General features: G+C 34.1%; 17 non-coding genes across 17 annotated transcripts; all 17 read right to left on the bottom strand.

Annotated features, from left to right (window-relative positions):
- Nucleotides 1-112: 112 nt before the first annotated feature.
- Nucleotides 113-185, bottom strand: TRNAF-GAA (transfer RNA phenylalanine (anticodon GAA)). Its single transcript has one exon. It is a non-coding gene; the product is annotated as a tRNA-Phe (tRNA).
- Nucleotides 186-1,082: 897 nt separating this feature from the next.
- On the bottom strand, nt 1,083-1,165 carry TRNAL-CAG (transfer RNA leucine (anticodon CAG)). Its single transcript has one exon. It is a non-coding gene; the product is annotated as a tRNA-Leu (tRNA).
- Nucleotides 1,166-2,301: 1,136 nt separating this feature from the next.
- Nucleotides 2,302-2,374, bottom strand: TRNAF-GAA (transfer RNA phenylalanine (anticodon GAA)). The gene has a single exon. It is a non-coding gene; the product is annotated as a tRNA-Phe (tRNA).
- Nucleotides 2,375-3,271: 897 nt separating this feature from the next.
- TRNAL-CAG (transfer RNA leucine (anticodon CAG)) lies at nt 3,272-3,354 on the bottom strand. Its single transcript has one exon. It is a non-coding gene; the product is annotated as a tRNA-Leu (tRNA).
- Nucleotides 3,355-4,489: 1,135 nt separating this feature from the next.
- TRNAF-GAA (transfer RNA phenylalanine (anticodon GAA)) lies at nt 4,490-4,562 on the bottom strand. The gene has a single exon. It is a non-coding gene; the product is annotated as a tRNA-Phe (tRNA).
- An 899-nt stretch (nt 4,563-5,461) lies between these two features.
- On the bottom strand, nt 5,462-5,544 carry TRNAL-CAG (transfer RNA leucine (anticodon CAG)). The gene has a single exon. It is a non-coding gene; the product is annotated as a tRNA-Leu (tRNA).
- Nucleotides 5,545-6,680: 1,136 nt separating this feature from the next.
- On the bottom strand, nt 6,681-6,753 carry TRNAF-GAA (transfer RNA phenylalanine (anticodon GAA)). The gene has a single exon. It is a non-coding gene; the product is annotated as a tRNA-Phe (tRNA).
- An 897-nt stretch (nt 6,754-7,650) lies between these two features.
- Nucleotides 7,651-7,733, bottom strand: TRNAL-CAG (transfer RNA leucine (anticodon CAG)). Its single transcript has one exon. It is a non-coding gene; the product is annotated as a tRNA-Leu (tRNA).
- A 1,135-nt stretch (nt 7,734-8,868) lies between these two features.
- On the bottom strand, nt 8,869-8,941 carry TRNAF-GAA (transfer RNA phenylalanine (anticodon GAA)). The gene has a single exon. It is a non-coding gene; the product is annotated as a tRNA-Phe (tRNA).
- An 897-nt stretch (nt 8,942-9,838) lies between these two features.
- Nucleotides 9,839-9,921, bottom strand: TRNAL-CAG (transfer RNA leucine (anticodon CAG)). Its single transcript has one exon. It is a non-coding gene; the product is annotated as a tRNA-Leu (tRNA).
- Nucleotides 9,922-11,057: 1,136 nt separating this feature from the next.
- TRNAF-GAA (transfer RNA phenylalanine (anticodon GAA)) lies at nt 11,058-11,130 on the bottom strand. Its single transcript has one exon. It is a non-coding gene; the product is annotated as a tRNA-Phe (tRNA).
- An 897-nt stretch (nt 11,131-12,027) lies between these two features.
- Nucleotides 12,028-12,110, bottom strand: TRNAL-CAG (transfer RNA leucine (anticodon CAG)). The gene has a single exon. It is a non-coding gene; the product is annotated as a tRNA-Leu (tRNA).
- Nucleotides 12,111-13,246: 1,136 nt separating this feature from the next.
- Nucleotides 13,247-13,319, bottom strand: TRNAF-GAA (transfer RNA phenylalanine (anticodon GAA)). The gene has a single exon. It is a non-coding gene; the product is annotated as a tRNA-Phe (tRNA).
- An 897-nt stretch (nt 13,320-14,216) lies between these two features.
- Nucleotides 14,217-14,299, bottom strand: TRNAL-CAG (transfer RNA leucine (anticodon CAG)). Its single transcript has one exon. It is a non-coding gene; the product is annotated as a tRNA-Leu (tRNA).
- Nucleotides 14,300-15,434: 1,135 nt separating this feature from the next.
- TRNAF-GAA (transfer RNA phenylalanine (anticodon GAA)) lies at nt 15,435-15,507 on the bottom strand. The gene has a single exon. It is a non-coding gene; the product is annotated as a tRNA-Phe (tRNA).
- Nucleotides 15,508-16,404: 897 nt separating this feature from the next.
- On the bottom strand, nt 16,405-16,487 carry TRNAL-CAG (transfer RNA leucine (anticodon CAG)). Its single transcript has one exon. It is a non-coding gene; the product is annotated as a tRNA-Leu (tRNA).
- A 1,135-nt stretch (nt 16,488-17,622) lies between these two features.
- Nucleotides 17,623-17,695, bottom strand: TRNAF-GAA (transfer RNA phenylalanine (anticodon GAA)). The gene has a single exon. It is a non-coding gene; the product is annotated as a tRNA-Phe (tRNA).
- Nucleotides 17,696-17,955: the final 260 nt, after the last annotated feature.

The raw sequence follows: 17,955 nt of genomic DNA, 5'->3' as shown, positions 1-17,955 counted from the left end.
AGCGCCATGGAATAAATGGCGCTATAAAAATGTATAATAATAATAATAATAATCAGCCCATGTGCTTTGTTCATTTTCTCCTTAAAATGTAAACAGTGAAGAAAAATTATGTTGCCGAAACCCGGGATCGAACCAGGGACCTTTAGATCTTCAGTCTAACGCTCTCCCAACTGAGCTATTTCGGCCAAACACAAACAACTTTAGGAGTGTTTGACACTCGGCAAATGTCAAGCGAAACCCCTGAAAATGTATATTTTTATTTTTGCTTTGACTAGTTTTTGCAGCATGATTTCTATTTGAAACTCCTGCCATTTTGTTGTACATGTTTAATAACTTTCATTAACTCTTTGTGAATGAGTAGAAAAAAAATGCAATTTTGACAGATTTTTTTACATTTCCAATTTGACTCTATTCATCATGTTCATTCTAACCCTGTGTTTATGAGACAGGTGATGGTTGCACATAAAACACAATGTGCATGCATAATGTTACATCAAGTTTTATTTGATATTAGATGCAAATAATTGGAGCAAAAAAGGAGACAAAAATTTAGAGAAAATATTTTAATGATTGTTAACTTTCAATGTGAAAACGTTTGTCCCAAAATGTGCTGAAACTTAGATGTCAGTATCGCATGCGCATTTCAGACTTTTTAATCTATGATTACCTACTTTTTCAGCTTTTGTTTATTAAGTACTGTTATGGTCTATTGAGGAATGAGGTAAACAAATATGAAATTAGACTTACCTGCAATTCAGTTTATAGAAATCTCCCAGAACAGCCCCATAGGATGTGGAATCTTACCTAATAGGGAAAGAGAACACAAAGAGGTGAAATAATCCTCCCCATTCACCGCCCATAGTATTTTTATGGTGCCAAGACAGCTAACATATGCACATAAAACCTATTTCACAATCCTAGAGTTCCGTTTATAGATGACAATTTCAGATTCACCCCAAAAACTCCCAGGTAGTCATAACTTTGGGATCAGGTTTTTTAAGGCCCATTGCTAAGTTTGGTTTGAGCCCCATCTAATCAATAACTGAAGGGAATCTGTATAGTTTCATGAAACGAAAAGGTGATGTCAGAAGTGGGATTTGAACCCACGCCTCCAAGAGAGACTGCGACCTGAACGCAGCGCCTTAGACCGCTCGGCCATCCTGACTTCTTGTGGATTTTGTACCTTAACTCTTTCCAAATTAGTCAGCAGAAATATGACCATCAATTGTCATTGAAAATTATTTTAAAATAATTAATATTACAGTTTTTATTTCTATACATTTGTTTAAACTATTAGTTATAAAGCCTATTTTGAGCTAAAAGGCCAAGCCCCATTTGTTAAAAAATATGACATGTATCACCTTATGCAGTAATAACTCTGGAATGCTTCTACATATCCCCGTAATTCTGAAAGTGTTTTTTGTGACACATTGTACTTTACATAAACTGTAAATTTAGGTCAATAAACTTTTAGTTTTTTTCTGTGAAAATATCTAAAGTTTGCTTAAAATTTTGAAATATTAGTCATTTTTATTCTTTGACTGCTTATACCCTTAAACCAACTTGTCGCAACACACAAAAACATTAATAAATAGCATTTTTCATGTGTGTACTTTTTGTCAGCATTAATTTTCAAACCTCCTTTTATTTTGTTAGGATGTTAGAAATGTTAGATTTCTCACAAAATGCGGTGATGCATCATATTTCTTCAGAAACTACCATTTGGCCACACAGCAGGGCTTTGAAAATAAGAGCACCATTCGGGTTTTGGAATGCAGATTTTGCAAGAATAGTTTGCGGTAAAATTTTCAGAGTACCAAATGTACCAAAAACAGCAGAAACCCCCCCCCAAAGTGACCCCATTTTAGAAATTACTTCTCACAATGAATCCATATACACCACAGCATTTCATAGTCAAACATACATGGCTGAAATCATTCAGCTAGTGTCTGATACATGATGCCTGTATCAGCTATCCGGTTCCCATTAAATCCTCTTACAGCTTAGTGAAATGGAAATAAACAAAATAGAGGAAAAATTAAAAAAAATAATAATTTGCTCAAAAGGAAAAGCTCCCATTTCTCATCTTTTCAACATTTTATTTTCTGTAGATAGTTAAGATTTTTAGGCCTTTTTTTCATTTTCTTTCAGTCATCAGCCCCGTATATTTGCCCCGTATTCACATGTAAAGCGCCATGGAATAAATGGCGCTATAAAAATGTATAATAATAATAATAATAATCAGCCCATGTGCTTTGTTCATTTTCTCCTTAAAATGTAAACAGTGAAGAAAAATTATGTTGCCGAAACCCGGGATCGAACCAGGGACCTTTAGATCTTCAGTCTAACGCTCTCCCAACTGAGCTATTTCGGCCAAACACAAACAACTTTAGGAGTGTTTGACACTCGGCAAATGTCAAGCGAAACCCCTGAAAATGTATATTTTTATTTTTGCTTTGACTAGTTTTTGCAGCATGATTTCTATTTGAAACTCCTGCCATTTTGTTGTACATGTTTAATAACTTTCATTAACTCTTTGTGAATGAGTAGAAAAAAAATGCAATTTTGACAGATTTTTTTACATTTCCAATTTGACTCTATTCATCATGTTCATTCTAACCCTGTGTTTATGAGACAGGTGATGGTTGCACATAAAACACAATGTGCATGCATAATGTTACATCAAGTTTTATTTGATATTAGATGCAAATAATTGGAGCAAAAAAGGAGACAAAAATTTAGAGAAAATATTTTAATGATTGTTAACTTTCAATGTGAAAACGTTTGTCCCAAAATGTGCTGAAACTTAGATGTCAGTATCGCATGCGCATTTCAGACTTTTTAATCTATGATTACCTACTTTTTCAGCTTTTGTTTATTAAGTACTGTTATGGTCTATTGAGGAATGAGGTAAACAAATATGAAATTAGACTTACCTGCAATTCAGTTTATAGAAATCTCCCAGAACAGCCCCATAGGATGTGGAATCTTACCTAATAGGGAAAGAGAACACAAAGAGGTGAAATAATCCTCCCCATTCACCGCCCATAGTATTTTTATGGTGCCAAGACAGCTAACATATGCACATAAAACCTATTTCACAATCCTAGAGTTCCGTTTATAGATGACAATTTCAGATTCACCCCAAAAACTCCCAGGTAGTCATAACTTTGGGATCAGGTTTTTTAAGGCCCATTGCTAAGTTTGGTTTGAGCCCCATCTAATCAATAACTGAAGGGAATCTGTATAGTTTCATGAAACGAAAAGGTGATGTCAGAAGTGGGATTTGAACCCACGCCTCCAAGAGAGACTGCGACCTGAACGCAGCGCCTTAGACCGCTCGGCCATCCTGACTTCTTGTGGATTTTGTACCTTAACTCTTTCCAAATTAGTCAGCAGAAATATGACCATCAATTGTCATTGAAAATTATTTTAAAATAATTAATATTACAGTTTTTATTTCTATACATTTGTTTAAACTATTAGTTATAAAGCCTATTTTGAGCTAAAAGGCCAAGCCCCATTTGTTAAAAAATATGACATGTATCACCTTATGCAGTAATAACTCTGGAATGCTTCTACATATCCCCGTAATTCTGAAAGTGTTTTTTGTGACACATTGTACTTTACATTAACTGTAAATTTAGGTCAATAAACTTTTAGTTTTTTTCTGTGAAAATATCTAAAGTTTGCTTAAAATTTTGAAATATTAGTCATTTTTATTCTTTGACTGCTTATACCCTTAAACCAACTTGTCGCAACACACAAAAACATTAATAAATAGCATTTTTCATGTGTGTACTTTTTGTCAGCATTAATTTTCAAACCTCCTTTTATTTTGTTAGGATGTTAGAAATGTTAGATTTCTCACAAAATGCGGTGATGCATCATATTTCTTCAGAAACTACCATTTGGCCACACAGCAGGGCTTTGAAAATAAGAGCACCATTCGGGTTTTGGAATGCAGATTTTGCAAGAATAGTTTGCGGTAAAATTTTCAGAGTACCAAATGTACCAAAAACAGCAGAAACCCCCCCCAAAGTGACCCCATTTTAGAAATTACTTCTCACAATGAATCCATATACACCACAGCATTTCATAGTCAAACATACATGGCTGAAATCATTCAGCTAGTGTCTGATACATGATGCCTGTATCAGCTATCCGGTTCCCATTAAATCCTCTTACAGCTTAGTGAAATGGAAATAAACAAAATAGAGGAAAAATTAAAAAAAATAATAATTTGCTCAAAAGGAAAAGCTCCCATTTCTCATCTTTTCAACATTTTATTTTCTGTAGATAGTTAAGATTTTTAGGCCTTTTTTTCATTTTCTTTCAGTCATCAGCCCCGTATATTTGCCCCGTATTCACATGTAAAGCGCCATGGAATAAATGGCGCTATAAAAATGTATAATAATAATAATAATAATCAGCCCATGTGCTTTGTTCATTTTCTCCTTAAAATGTAAACAGTGAAGAAAAATTATGTTGCCGAAACCCGGGATCGAACCAGGGACCTTTAGATCTTCAGTCTAACGCTCTCCCAACTGAGCTATTTCGGCCAAACACAAACAACTTTAGGAGTGTTTGACACTCGGCAAATGTCAAGCGAAACCCCTGAAAATGTATATTTTTATTTTTGCTTTGACTAGTTTTTGCAGCATGATTTCTATTTGAAACTCCTGCCATTTTGTTGTACATGTTTAATAACTTTCATTAACTCTTTGTGAATGAGTAGAAAAAAAATGCAATTTTGACAGATTTTTTTACATTTCCAATTTGACTCTATTCATCATGTTCATTCTAACCCTGTGTTTATGAGACAGGTGATGGTTGCACATAAAACACAATGTGCATGCATAATGTTACATCAAGTTTTATTTGATATTAGATGCAAATAATTGGAGCAAAAAAGGAGACAAAAATTTAGAGAAAATATTTTAATGATTGTTAACTTTCAATGTGAAAACGTTTGTCCCAAAATGTGCTGAAACTTAGATGTCAGTATCGCATGCGCATTTCAGACTTTTTAATCTATGATTACCTACTTTTTCAGCTTTTGTTTATTAAGTACTGTTATGGTCTATTGAGGAATGAGGTAAACAAATATGAAATTAGACTTACCTGCAATTCAGTTTATAGAAATCTCCCAGAACAGCCCCATAGGATGTGGAATCTCCGGCCTAATAGGGAAAGAGAACACAAAGAGGTGAAATAATCCTCCCCATTCACCGCCCATAGTATTTTTATGGTGCCAAGACAGCTAACATATGCACATAAAACCTATTTCACAATCCTAGAGTTCCGTTTATAGATGACAATTTCAGATTCACCCCAAAAACTCCCAGGTAGTCATAACTTTGGGATCAGGTTTTTTAAGGCCCATTGCTAAGTTTGGTTTGAGCCCCATCTAATCAATAACTGAAGGGAATCTGTATAGTTTCATGAAACGAAAAGGTGATGTCAGAAGTGGGATTTGAACCCACGCCTCCAAGAGAGACTGCGACCTGAACGCAGCGCCTTAGACCGCTCGGCCATCCTGACTTCTTGTGGATTTTGTACCTTAACTCTTTCCAAATTAGTCAGCAGAAATATGACCATCAATTGTCATTGAAAATTATTTTAAAATAATTAATATTACAGTTTTTATTTCTATACATTTGTTTAAACTATTAGTTATAAAGCCTATTTTGAGCTAAAAGGCCAAGCCCCATTTGTTAAAAAATATGACATGTATCACCTTATGCAGTAATAACTCTGGAATGCTTCTACATATCCCCGTAATTCTGAAAGTGTTTTTTGTGACACATTGTACTTTACATAAACTGTAAATTTAGGTCAATAAACTTTTAGTTTTTTTCTGTGAAAATATCTAAAGTTTGCTTAAAATTTTGAAATATTAGTCATTTTTATTCTTTGACTGCTTATACCCTTAAACCAACTTGTCGCAACACACAAAAACATTAATAAATAGCATTTTTCATGTGTGTACTTTTTGTCAGCATTAATTTTCAAACCTCCTTTTATTTTGTTAGGATGTTAGAAATGTTAGATTTCTCACAAAATGCGGTGATGCATCATATTTCTTCAGAAACTACCATTTGGCCACACAGCAGGGCTTTGAAAATAAGAGCACCATTCGGGTTTTGGAATGCAGATTTTGCAAGAATAGTTTGCGGTAAAATTTTCAGAGTACCAAATGTACCAAAAACAGCAGAAACCCCCCCCCAAAGTGACCCCATTTTAGAAATTACTTCTCACAATGAATCCATATACACCACAGCATTTCATAGTCAAACATACATGGCTGAAATCATTCAGCTAGTGTCTGATACATGATGCCTGTATCAGCTATCCGGTTCCCATTAAATCCTCTTACAGCTTAGTGAAATGGAAATAAACAAAATAGAGGAAAAATTAAAAAAAATAATAATTTGCTCAAAAGGAAAAGCTCCCATTTCTCATCTTTTCAACATTTTATTTTCTGTAGATAGTTAAGATTTTTAGGCCTTTTTTTCATTTTCTTTCAGTCATCAGCCCCGTATATTTGCCCCGTATTCACATGTAAAGCGCCATGGAATAAATGGCGCTATAAAAATGTATAATAATAATAATAATAATCAGCCCATGTGCTTTGTTCATTTTCTCCTTAAAATGTAAACAGTGAAGAAAAATTATGTTGCCGAAACCCGGGATCGAACCAGGGACCTTTAGATCTTCAGTCTAACGCTCTCCCAACTGAGCTATTTCGGCCAAACACAAACAACTTTAGGAGTGTTTGACACTCGGCAAATGTCAAGCGAAACCCCTGAAAATGTATATTTTTATTTTTGCTTTGACTAGTTTTTGCAGCATGATTTCTATTTGAAACTCCTGCCATTTTGTTGTACATGTTTAATAACTTTCATTAACTCTTTGTGAATGAGTAGAAAAAAAATGCAATTTTGACAGATTTTTTTACATTTCCAATTTGACTCTATTCATCATGTTCATTCTAACCCTGTGTTTATGAGACAGGTGATGGTTGCACATAAAACACAATGTGCATGCATAATGTTACATCAAGTTTTATTTGATATTAGATGCAAATAATTGGAGCAAAAAAGGAGACAAAAATTTAGAGAAAATATTTTAATGATTGTTAACTTTCAATGTGAAAACGTTTGTCCCAAAATGTGCTGAAACTTAGATGTCAGTATCGCATGCGCATTTCAGACTTTTTAATCTATGATTACCTACTTTTTCAGCTTTTGTTTATTAAGTACTGTTATGGTCTATTGAGGAATGAGGTAAACAAATATGAAATTAGACTTACCTGCAATTCAGTTTATAGAAATCTCCCAGAACAGCCCCATAGGATGTGGAATCTTACCTAATAGGGAAAGAGAACACAAAGAGGTGAAATAATCCTCCCCATTCACCGCCCATAGTATTTTTATGGTGCCAAGACAGCTAACATATGCACATAAAACCTATTTCACAATCCTAGAGTTCCGTTTATAGATGACAATTTCAGATTCACCCCAAAAACTCCCAGGTAGTCATAACTTTGGGATCAGGTTTTTTAAGGCCCATTGCTAAGTTTGGTTTGAGCCCCATCTAATCAATAACTGAAGGGAATCTGTATAGTTTCATGAAACGAAAAGGTGATGTCAGAAGTGGGATTTGAACCCACGCCTCCAAGAGAGACTGCGACCTGAACGCAGCGCCTTAGACCGCTCGGCCATCCTGACTTCTTGTGGATTTTGTACCTTAACTCTTTCCAAATTAGTCAGCAGAAATATGACCATCAATTGTCATTGAAAATTATTTTAAAATAATTAATATTACAGTTTTTATTTCTATACATTTGTTTAAACTATTAGTTATAAAGCCTATTTTGAGCTAAAAGGCCAAGCCCCATTTGTTAAAAAATATGACATGTATCACCTTATGCAGTAATAACTCTGGAATGCTTCTACATATCCCCGTAATTCTGAAAGTGTTTTTTGTGACACATTGTACTTTACATTAACTGTAAATTTAGGTCAATAAACTTTTAGTTTTTTTCTGTGAAAATATCTAAAGTTTGCTTAAAATTTTGAAATATTAGTCATTTTTATTCTTTGACTGCTTATACCCTTAAACCAACTTGTCGCAACACACAAAAACATTAATAAATAGCATTTTTCATGTGTGTACTTTTTGTCAGCATTAATTTTCAAACCTCCTTTTATTTTGTTAGGATGTTAGAAATGTTAGATTTCTCACAAAATGCGGTGATGCATCATATTTCTTCAGAAACTACCATTTGGCCACACAGCAGGGCTTTGAAAATAAGAGCACCATTCGGGTTTTGGAATGCAGATTTTGCAAGAATAGTTTGCGGTAAAATTTTCAGAGTACCAAATGTACCAAAAACAGCAGAAACCCCCCCCAAAGTGACCCCATTTTAGAAATTACTTCTCACAATGAATCCATATACACCACAGCATTTCATAGTCAAACATACATGGCTGAAATCATTCAGCTAGTGTCTGATACATGATGCCTGTATCAGCTATCCGGTTCCCATTAAATCCTCTTACAGCTTAGTGAAATGGAAATAAACAAAATAGAGGAAAAATTAAAAAAAATAATAATTTGCTCAAAAGGAAAAGCTCCCATTTCTCATCTTTTCAACATTTTATTTTCTGTAGATAGTTAAGATTTTTAGGCCTTTTTTTCATTTTCTTTCAGTCATCAGCCCCGTATATTTGCCCCGTATTCACATGTAAAGCGCCATGGAATAAATGGCGCTATAAAAATGTATAATAATAATAATAATAATCAGCCCATGTGCTTTGTTCATTTTCTCCTTAAAATGTAAACAGTGAAGAAAAATTATGTTGCCGAAACCCGGGATCGAACCAGGGACCTTTAGATCTTCAGTCTAACGCTCTCCCAACTGAGCTATTTCGGCCAAACACAAACAACTTTAGGAGTGTTTGACACTCGGCAAATGTCAAGCGAAACCCCTGAAAATGTATATTTTTATTTTTGCTTTGACTAGTTTTTGCAGCATGATTTCTATTTGAAACTCCTGCCATTTTGTTGTACATGTTTAATAACTTTCATTAACTCTTTGTGAATGAGTAGAAAAAAAATGCAATTTTGACAGATTTTTTTACATTTCCAATTTGACTCTATTCATCATGTTCATTCTAACCCTGTGTTTATGAGACAGGTGATGGTTGCACATAAAACACAATGTGCATGCATAATGTTACATCAAGTTTTATTTGATATTAGATGCAAATAATTGGAGCAAAAAAGGAGACAAAAATTTAGAGAAAATATTTTAATGATTGTTAACTTTCAATGTGAAAACGTTTGTCCCAAAATGTGCTGAAACTTAGATGTCAGTATCGCATGCGCATTTCAGACTTTTTAATCTATGATTACCTACTTTTTCAGCTTTTGTTTATTAAGTACTGTTATGGTCTATTGAGGAATGAGGTAAACAAATATGAAATTAGACTTACCTGCAATTCAGTTTATAGAAATCTCCCAGAACAGCCCCATAGGATGTGGAATCTTACCTAATAGGGAAAGAGAACACAAAGAGGTGAAATAATCCTCCCCATTCACCGCCCATAGTATTTTTATGGTGCCAAGACAGCTAACATATGCACATAAAACCTATTTCACAATCCTAGAGTTCCGTTTATAGATGACAATTTCAGATTCACCCCAAAAACTCCCAGGTAGTCATAACTTTGGGATCAGGTTTTTTAAGGCCCATTGCTAAGTTTGGTTTGAGCCCCATCTAATCAATAACTGAAGGGAATCTGTATAGTTTCATGAAACGAAAAGGTGATGTCAGAAGTGGGATTTGAACCCACGCCTCCAAGAGAGACTGCGACCTGAACGCAGCGCCTTAGACCGCTCGGCCATCCTGACTTCTTGTGGATTTTGTACCTTAACTCTTTCCAAATTAGTCAGCAGAAATATGACCATCAATTGTCATTGAAAATTATTTTAAAATAATTAATATTACAGTTTTTATTTCTATACATTTGTTTAAACTATTAGTTATAAAGCCTATTTTGAGCTAAAAGGCCAAGCCCCATTTGTTAAAAAATATGACATGTATCACCTTATGCAGTAATAACTCTGGAATGCTTCTACATATCCCCGTAATTCTGAAAGTGTTTTTTGTGACACATTGTACTTTACATTAACTGTAAATTTAGGTCAATAAACTTTTAGTTTTTTTCTGTGAAAATATCTAAAGTTTGCTTAAAATTTTGAAATATTAGTCATTTTTATTCTTTGACTGCTTATACCCTTAAACCAACTTGTCGCAACACACAAAAACATTAATAAATAGCATTTTTCATGTGTGTACTTTTTGTCAGCATTAATTTTCAAACCTCCTTTTATTTTGTTAGGATGTTAGAAATGTTAGATTTCTCACAAAATGCGGTGATGCATCATATTTCTTCAGAAACTACCATTTGGCCACACAGCAGGGCTTTGAAAATAAGAGCACCATTCGGGTTTTGGAATGCAGATTTTGCAAGAATAGTTTGCGGTAAAATTTTCAGAGTACCAAATGTACCAAAAACAGCAGAAACCCCCCCCCAAAGTGACCCCATTTTAGAAATTACTTCTCACAATGAATCCATATACACCACAGCATTTCATAGTCAAACATACATGGCTGAAATCATTCAGCTAGTGTCTGATACATGATGCCTGTATCAGCTATCCGGTTCCCATTAAATCCTCTTACAGCTTAGTGAAATGGAAATAAACAAAATAGAGGAAAAATTAAAAAAAATAATAATTTGCTCAAAAGGAAAAGCTCCCATTTCTCATCTTTTCAACATTTTATTTTCTGTAGATAGTTAAGATTTTTAGGCCTTTTTTTCATTTTCTTTCAGTCATCAGCCCCGTATATTTGCCCCGTATTCACATGTAAAGCGCCATGGAATAAATGGCGCTATAAAAATGTATAATAATAATAATAATAATCAGCCCATGTGCTTTGTTCATTTTCTCCTTAAAATGTAAACAGTGAAGAAAAATTATGTTGCCGAAACCCGGGATCGAACCAGGGACCTTTAGATCTTCAGTCTAACGCTCTCCCAACTGAGCTATTTCGGCCAAACACAAACAACTTTAGGAGTGTTTGACACTCGGCAAATGTCAAGCGAAACCCCTGAAAATGTATATTTTTATTTTTGCTTTGACTAGTTTTTGCAGCATGATTTCTATTTGAAACTCCTGCCATTTTGTTGTACATGTTTAATAACTTTCATTAACTCTTTGTGAATGAGTAGAAAAAAAATGCAATTTTGACAGATTTTTTTACATTTCCAATTTGACTCTATTCATCATGTTCATTCTAACCCTGTGTTTATGAGACAGGTGATGGTTGCACATAAAACACAATGTGCATGCATAATGTTACATCAAGTTTTATTTGATATTAGATGCAAATAATTGGAGCAAAAAAGGAGACAAAAATTTAGAGAAAATATTTTAATGATTGTTAACTTTCAATGTGAAAACGTTTGTCCCAAAATGTGCTGAAACTTAGATGTCAGTATCGCATGCGCATTTCAGACTTTTTAATCTATGATTACCTACTTTTTCAGCTTTTGTTTATTAAGTACTGTTATGGTCTATTGAGGAATGAGGTAAACAAATATGAAATTAGACTTACCTGCAATTCAGTTTATAGAAATCTCCCAGAACAGCCCCATAGGATGTGGAATCTTACCTAATAGGGAAAGAGAACACAAAGAGGTGAAATAATCCTCCCCATTCACCGCCCATAGTATTTTTATGGTGCCAAGACAGCTAACATATGCACATAAAACCTATTTCACAATCCTAGAGTTCCGTTTATAGATGACAATTTCAGATTCACCCCAAAGACTCCCAGGTAGTCATAACTTTGGGATCAGGTTTTTTAAGGCCCATTGCTAAGTTTGGTTTGAGCCCCATCTAATCAATAACTGAAGGGAATCTGTATAGTTTCATGAAACGAAAAGGTGATGTCAGAAGTGGGATTTGAACCCACGCCTCCAAGAGAGACTGCGACCTGAACGCAGCGCCTTAGACCGCTCGGCCATCCTGACTTCTTGTGGATTTTGTACCTTAACTCTTTCCAAATTAGTCAGCAGAAATATGACCATCAATTGTCATTGAAAATTATTTTAAAATAATTAATATTACAGTTTTTATTTCTATACATTTGTTTAAACTATTAGTTATAAAGCCTATTTTGAGCTAAAAGGCCAAGCCCCATTTGTTAAAAAATATGACATGTATCACCTTATGCAGTAATAACTCTGGAATGCTTCTACATATCCCCGTAATTCTGAAAGTGTTTTTTGTGACACATTGTACTTTACATTAACTGTAAATTTAGGTCAATAAACTTTTAGTTTTTTTCTGTGAAAATATCTAAAGTTTGCTTAAAATTTTGAAATATTAGTCATTTTTATTCTTTGACTGCTTATACCCTTAAACCAACTTGTCGCAACACACAAAAACATTAATAAATAGCATTTTTCATGTGTGTACTTTTTGTCAGCATTAATTTTCAAACCTCCTTTTATTTTGTTAGGATGTTAGAAATGTTAGATTTCTCACAAAATGCGGTGATGCATCATATTTCTTCAGAAACTACCATTTGGCCACACAGCAGGGCTTTGAAAATAAGAGCACCATTCGGGTTTTGGAATGCAGATTTTGCAAGAATAGTTTGCGGTAAAATTTTCAGAGTACCAAATGTACCAAAAACAGCAGAAACCCCCCCCCAAAGTGACCCCATTTTAGAAATTACTTCTCACAATGAATCCATATACACCACAGCATTTCATAGTCAAACATACATGGCTGAAATCATTCAGCTAGTGTCTGATACATGATGCCTGTATCAGCTATCCGGTTCCCATTAAATCCTCTTACAGCTTAGTGAAATGGAAATAAACAAAATAGAGGAAAAATTAAAAAAAATAATAATTTGCTCAAAAGGAAAAGCTCCCATTTCTCATCTTTTCAACATTTTATTTTCTGTAGATAGTTAAGATTTTTAGGCCTTTTTTTCATTTTCTTTCAGTCATCAGCCCCGTATATTTGCCCCGTATTCACATGTAAAGCGCCATGGAATAAATGGCGCTATAAAAATGTATAATAATAATAATAATAATCAGCCCATGTGCTTTGTTCATTTTCTCCTTAAAATGTAAACAGTGAAGAAAAATTATGTTGCCGAAACCCGGGATCGAACCAGGGACCTTTAGATCTTCAGTCTAACGCTCTCCCAACTGAGCTATTTCGGCCAAACACAAACAACTTTAGGAGTGTTTGACACTCGGCAAATGTCAAGCGAAACCCCTGAAAATGTATATTTTTATTTTTGCTTTGACTAGTTTTTGCAGCATGATTTCTATTTGAAACTCCTGCCATTTTGTTGTACATGTTTAATAACTTTCATTAACTCTTTGTGAATGAGTAGAAAAAAAATGCAATTTTGACAGATTTTTTTACATTTCCAATTTGACTCTATTCATCATGTTCATTCTAACCCTGTGTTTATGAGACAGGTGATGGTTGCACATAAAACACAATGTGCATGCATAATGTTACATCAAGTTTTATTTGATATTAGATGCAAATAATTGGAGCAAAAAAGGAGACAAAAATTTAGAGAAAATATTTTAATGATTGTTAACTTTCAATGTGAAAACGTTTGTCCCAAAATGTGCTGAAACTTAGATGTCAGTATCGCATGCGCATTTCAGACTTTTTAATCTATGATTACCTACTTTTTCAGCTTTTGTTTATTAAGTACTGTTATGGTCTATTGAGGAATGAGGTAAACAAATATGAAATTAGACTTACCTGCAATTCAGTTTATAGAAATCTCCCAGAACAGCCCCATAGGATGTGGAATCTTACCTAATAGGGAAAGAGAACACAAAGAGGTGAAATAATCCTCCCCATTCACCGCCCATAGTATTTTTATGGTGCCAAGACAGCTAACATATGCACATAAAACCTATTTCACAATCCTAGAGTTCCGTTTATAGATGACAATTTCAGATTCACCCCAAAGACTCCCAGGTAGTCATAACTTTGGGATCAGGTTTTTTAAGGCCCATTGCTAAGTTTGGTTTGAGCCCCATCTAATCAATAACTGAAGGGAATCTGTATAGTTTCATGAAACGAAAAGGTGATGTCAGAAGTGGGATTTGAACCCACGCCTCCAAGAGAGACTGCGACCTGAACGCAGCGCCTTAGACCGCTCGGCCATCCTGACTTCTTGTGGATTTTGTACCTTAACTCTTTCCAAATTAGTCAGCAGAAATATGACCATCAATTGTCATTGAAAATTATTTTAAAATAATTAATATTACAGTTTTTATTTCTATACATTTGTTTAAACTATTAGTTATAAAGCCTATTTTGAGCTAAAAGGCCAAGCCCCATTTGTTAAAAAATATGACATGTATCACCTTATGCAGTAATAACTCTGGAATGCTTCTACATATCCCCGTAATTCTGAAAGTGTTTTTTGTGACACATTGTACTTTACATTAACTGTAAATTTAGGTCAATAAACTTTTAGTTTTTTTCTGTGAAAATATCTAAAGTTTGCTTAAAATTTTGAAATATTAGTCATTTTTATTCTTTGACTGCTTATACCCTTAAACCAACTTGTCGCAACACACAAAAACATTAATAAATAGCATTTTTCATGTGTGTACTTTTTGTCAGCATTAATTTTCAAACCTCCTTTTATTTTGTTAGGATGTTAGAAATGTTAGATTTCTCACAAAATGCGGTGATGCATCATATTTCTTCAGAAACTACCATTTGGCCACACAGCAGGGCTTTGAAAATAAGAGCACCATTCGGGTTTTGGAATGCAGATTTTGCAAGAATAGTTTGCGGTAAAATTTTCAGAGTACCAAATGTACCAAAAACAGCAGAAACCCCCCCCAAAGTGACCCCATTTTAGAAATTACTTCTCACAATGAATCCATATACACCACAGCATTTCATAGTCAAACATACATGGCTGAAATCATTCAGCTAGTGTCTGATACATGATGCCTGTATCAGCTATCCGGTTCCCATTAAATCCTCTTACAGCTTAGTGAAATGGAAATAAACAAAATAGAGGAAAAATTAAAAAAAATAATAATTTGCTCAAAAGGAAAAGCTCCCATTTCTCATCTTTTCAACATTTTATTTTCTGTAGATAGTTAAGATTTTTAGGCCTTTTTTTAATTTTCTTTCAGTCATCAGCCCCGTATATTTGCCCCGTATTCACATGTAAAGCGCCATGGAATAAATGGCGCTATAAAAATGTATAATAATAATAATAATAATCAGCCCATGTGCTTTGTTCATTTTCTCCTTAAAATGTAAACAGTGAAGAAAAATTATGTTGCCGAAACCCGGGATCGAACCAGGGACCTTTAGATCTTCAGTCTAACGCTCTCCCAACTGAGCTATTTCGGCCAAACACAAACAACTTTAGGAGTGTTTGACACTCGGCAAATGTCAAGCGAAACCCCTGAAAATGTATATTTTTATTTTTGCTTTGACTAGTTTTTGCAGCATGATTTCTATTTGAAACTCCTGCCATTTTGTTGTACATGTTTAATAACTTTCATTAACTCTTTGTGAATGAGTAGAAAAAAAATGCAATTTTGACAGATTTTTTTACATTTCCAATTTGACTCTATTCATCATGTTCATTCTAACCCTGTGTTTATGAGACAGGTGATGGTTGCACATAAAACACAATGTGCATGCATAATGTTACATCAAGTTTTATTTGATATTAGATGCAAATAATTGGAGCAAAAAAGGAGACAAAAATTTAGAGAAAATATTTTAATGATTGTTAACTTTCAATGTGAAAACATTTGTCCCAAAATGTGCTGAAACTTAGATGTCAGTATCGCATGCGCATTTCAGACTTTTTAATCTATGATTACCTACTTTTTCAGCTTTTGTTTATTAAGTACTGTTATGGTCTATTGAGGAATGAGGTAAACAAATATGAAATTAGACTTACCTGCAATTCAGTTTATAGAAATCTCCCAGAACAGCCCCATAGGATGTGGAATCTTACCTAATAGGGAAAGAGAACACAAAGAGGTGAAATAATCCTCCCCATTCACCGCCCATAGCATTTTTATGGTGCCAAGACAGCTAACATATGCACATAAAACCTATTTCACAATCCTAGAGTTCCGTTTATAGATGACAATTTCAGATTCACCCCAAAAACTCCCAGGTAGTCATAACTTTGGGATCAGGTTTTTTAAGGCCCATTGCTAAGTTTGGTTTGAGCCCCATCTAATCAATAACTGAAGGGAATCTGTATAGTTTCATGAAACGAAAAGGTGATGTCAGAAGTGGGATTTGAACCCACGCCTCCAAGAGAGACTGCGACCTGAACGCAGCGCCTTAGACCGCTCGGCCATCCTGACTTCTTGTGGATTTTGTACCTTAACTCTTTCCAAATTAGTCAGCAGAAATATGACCATCAATTGTCATTGAAAATTATTTTAAAATAATTAATATTACAGTTTTTATTTCTATACATTTGTTTAAACTATTAGTTATAAAGCCTATTTTGAGCTAAAAGGCCAAGCCCCATTTGTTAAAAAATATGACATGTATCACCTTATGCAGTAATAACTCTGGAATGCTTCTACATATCCCCGTAATTCTGAAAGTGTTTTTTGTGACACATTGTACTTTACATTAACTGTAAATTTAGGTCAATAAACTTTTAGTTTTTTTCTGTGAAAATATCTAAAGTTTGCTTAAAATTTTGAAATATTAGTCATTTTTATTCTTTGACTGCTTATACCCTTAAACCAACTTGTCGCAACACACAAAAACATTAATAAATAGCATTTTTCATGTGTGTACTTTTTGTCAGCATTAATTTTCAAACCTCCTTTTATTTTGTTAGGATGTTAGAAATGTTAGATTTCTCACAAAATGCGGTGATGCATCATATTTCTTCAGAAACTACCATTTGGCCACACAGCAGGGCTTTGAAAATAAGAGCACCATTCGGGTTTTGGAATGCAGATTTTGCAAGAATAGTTTGCGGTAAAATTTTCAGAGTACCAAATGTACCAAAAACAGCAGAAACCCCCCCCAAAGTGACCCCATTTTAGAAATTACTTCTCACAATGAATCCATATACACCACAGCATTTCATAGTCAAACATACATGGCTGAAATCATTCAGCTAGTGTCTGATACATGATGCCTGTATCAGCTATCCGGTTCCCATTAAATCCTCTTACAGCTTAGTGAAATGGAAATAAACAAAATAGAGGAAAAATTAAAAAAAATAATAATTTGCTCAAAAGGAAAAGCTCCCATTTCTCATCTTTTCAACATTTTATTTTCTGTAGATAGTTAAGATTTTTAGGCCTTTTTTTCATTTTCTTTCAGTCATCAGCCCCGTATATTTGCCCCGTATTCACATGTAAAGCGCCATGGAATAAATGGCGCTATAAAAATGTATAATAATAATAATAATAATCAGCCCATGTGCTTTGTTCATTTTCTCCTTAAAATGTAAACAGTGAAGAAAAATTATGTTGCCGAAACCCGGGATCGAACCAGGGACCTTTAGATCTTCAGTCTAACGCTCTCCCAACTGAGCTATTTCGGCCAAACACAAACAACTTTAGGAGTGTTTGACACTCGGCAAATGTCAAGCGAAACCCCTGAAAATGTATATTTTTATTTTTGCTTTGACTAGTTTTTGCAGCATGATTTCTATTTGAAACTCCTGCCATTTTGTTGTACATGTTTAATAACTTTCATTAACTCTTTGTGAATGAGTAGAAAAAAAATGCAATTTTGACAGATTTTTTTACATTTCCAATTTGACTCTATTCATCATGTTCATTCTAACCCTGTGTTTATGAG

The sequence above is a fragment of the Ranitomeya imitator genome, chromosome 10 (assembly GCF_032444005.1).
Source record: "Ranitomeya imitator isolate aRanImi1 chromosome 10, aRanImi1.pri, whole genome shotgun sequence".
In the NCBI taxonomy this organism is placed as follows: domain Eukaryota; kingdom Metazoa; phylum Chordata; class Amphibia; order Anura; family Dendrobatidae; genus Ranitomeya; species Ranitomeya imitator.
This window is presented reverse-complemented; position numbering and strand designations above follow the sequence as displayed.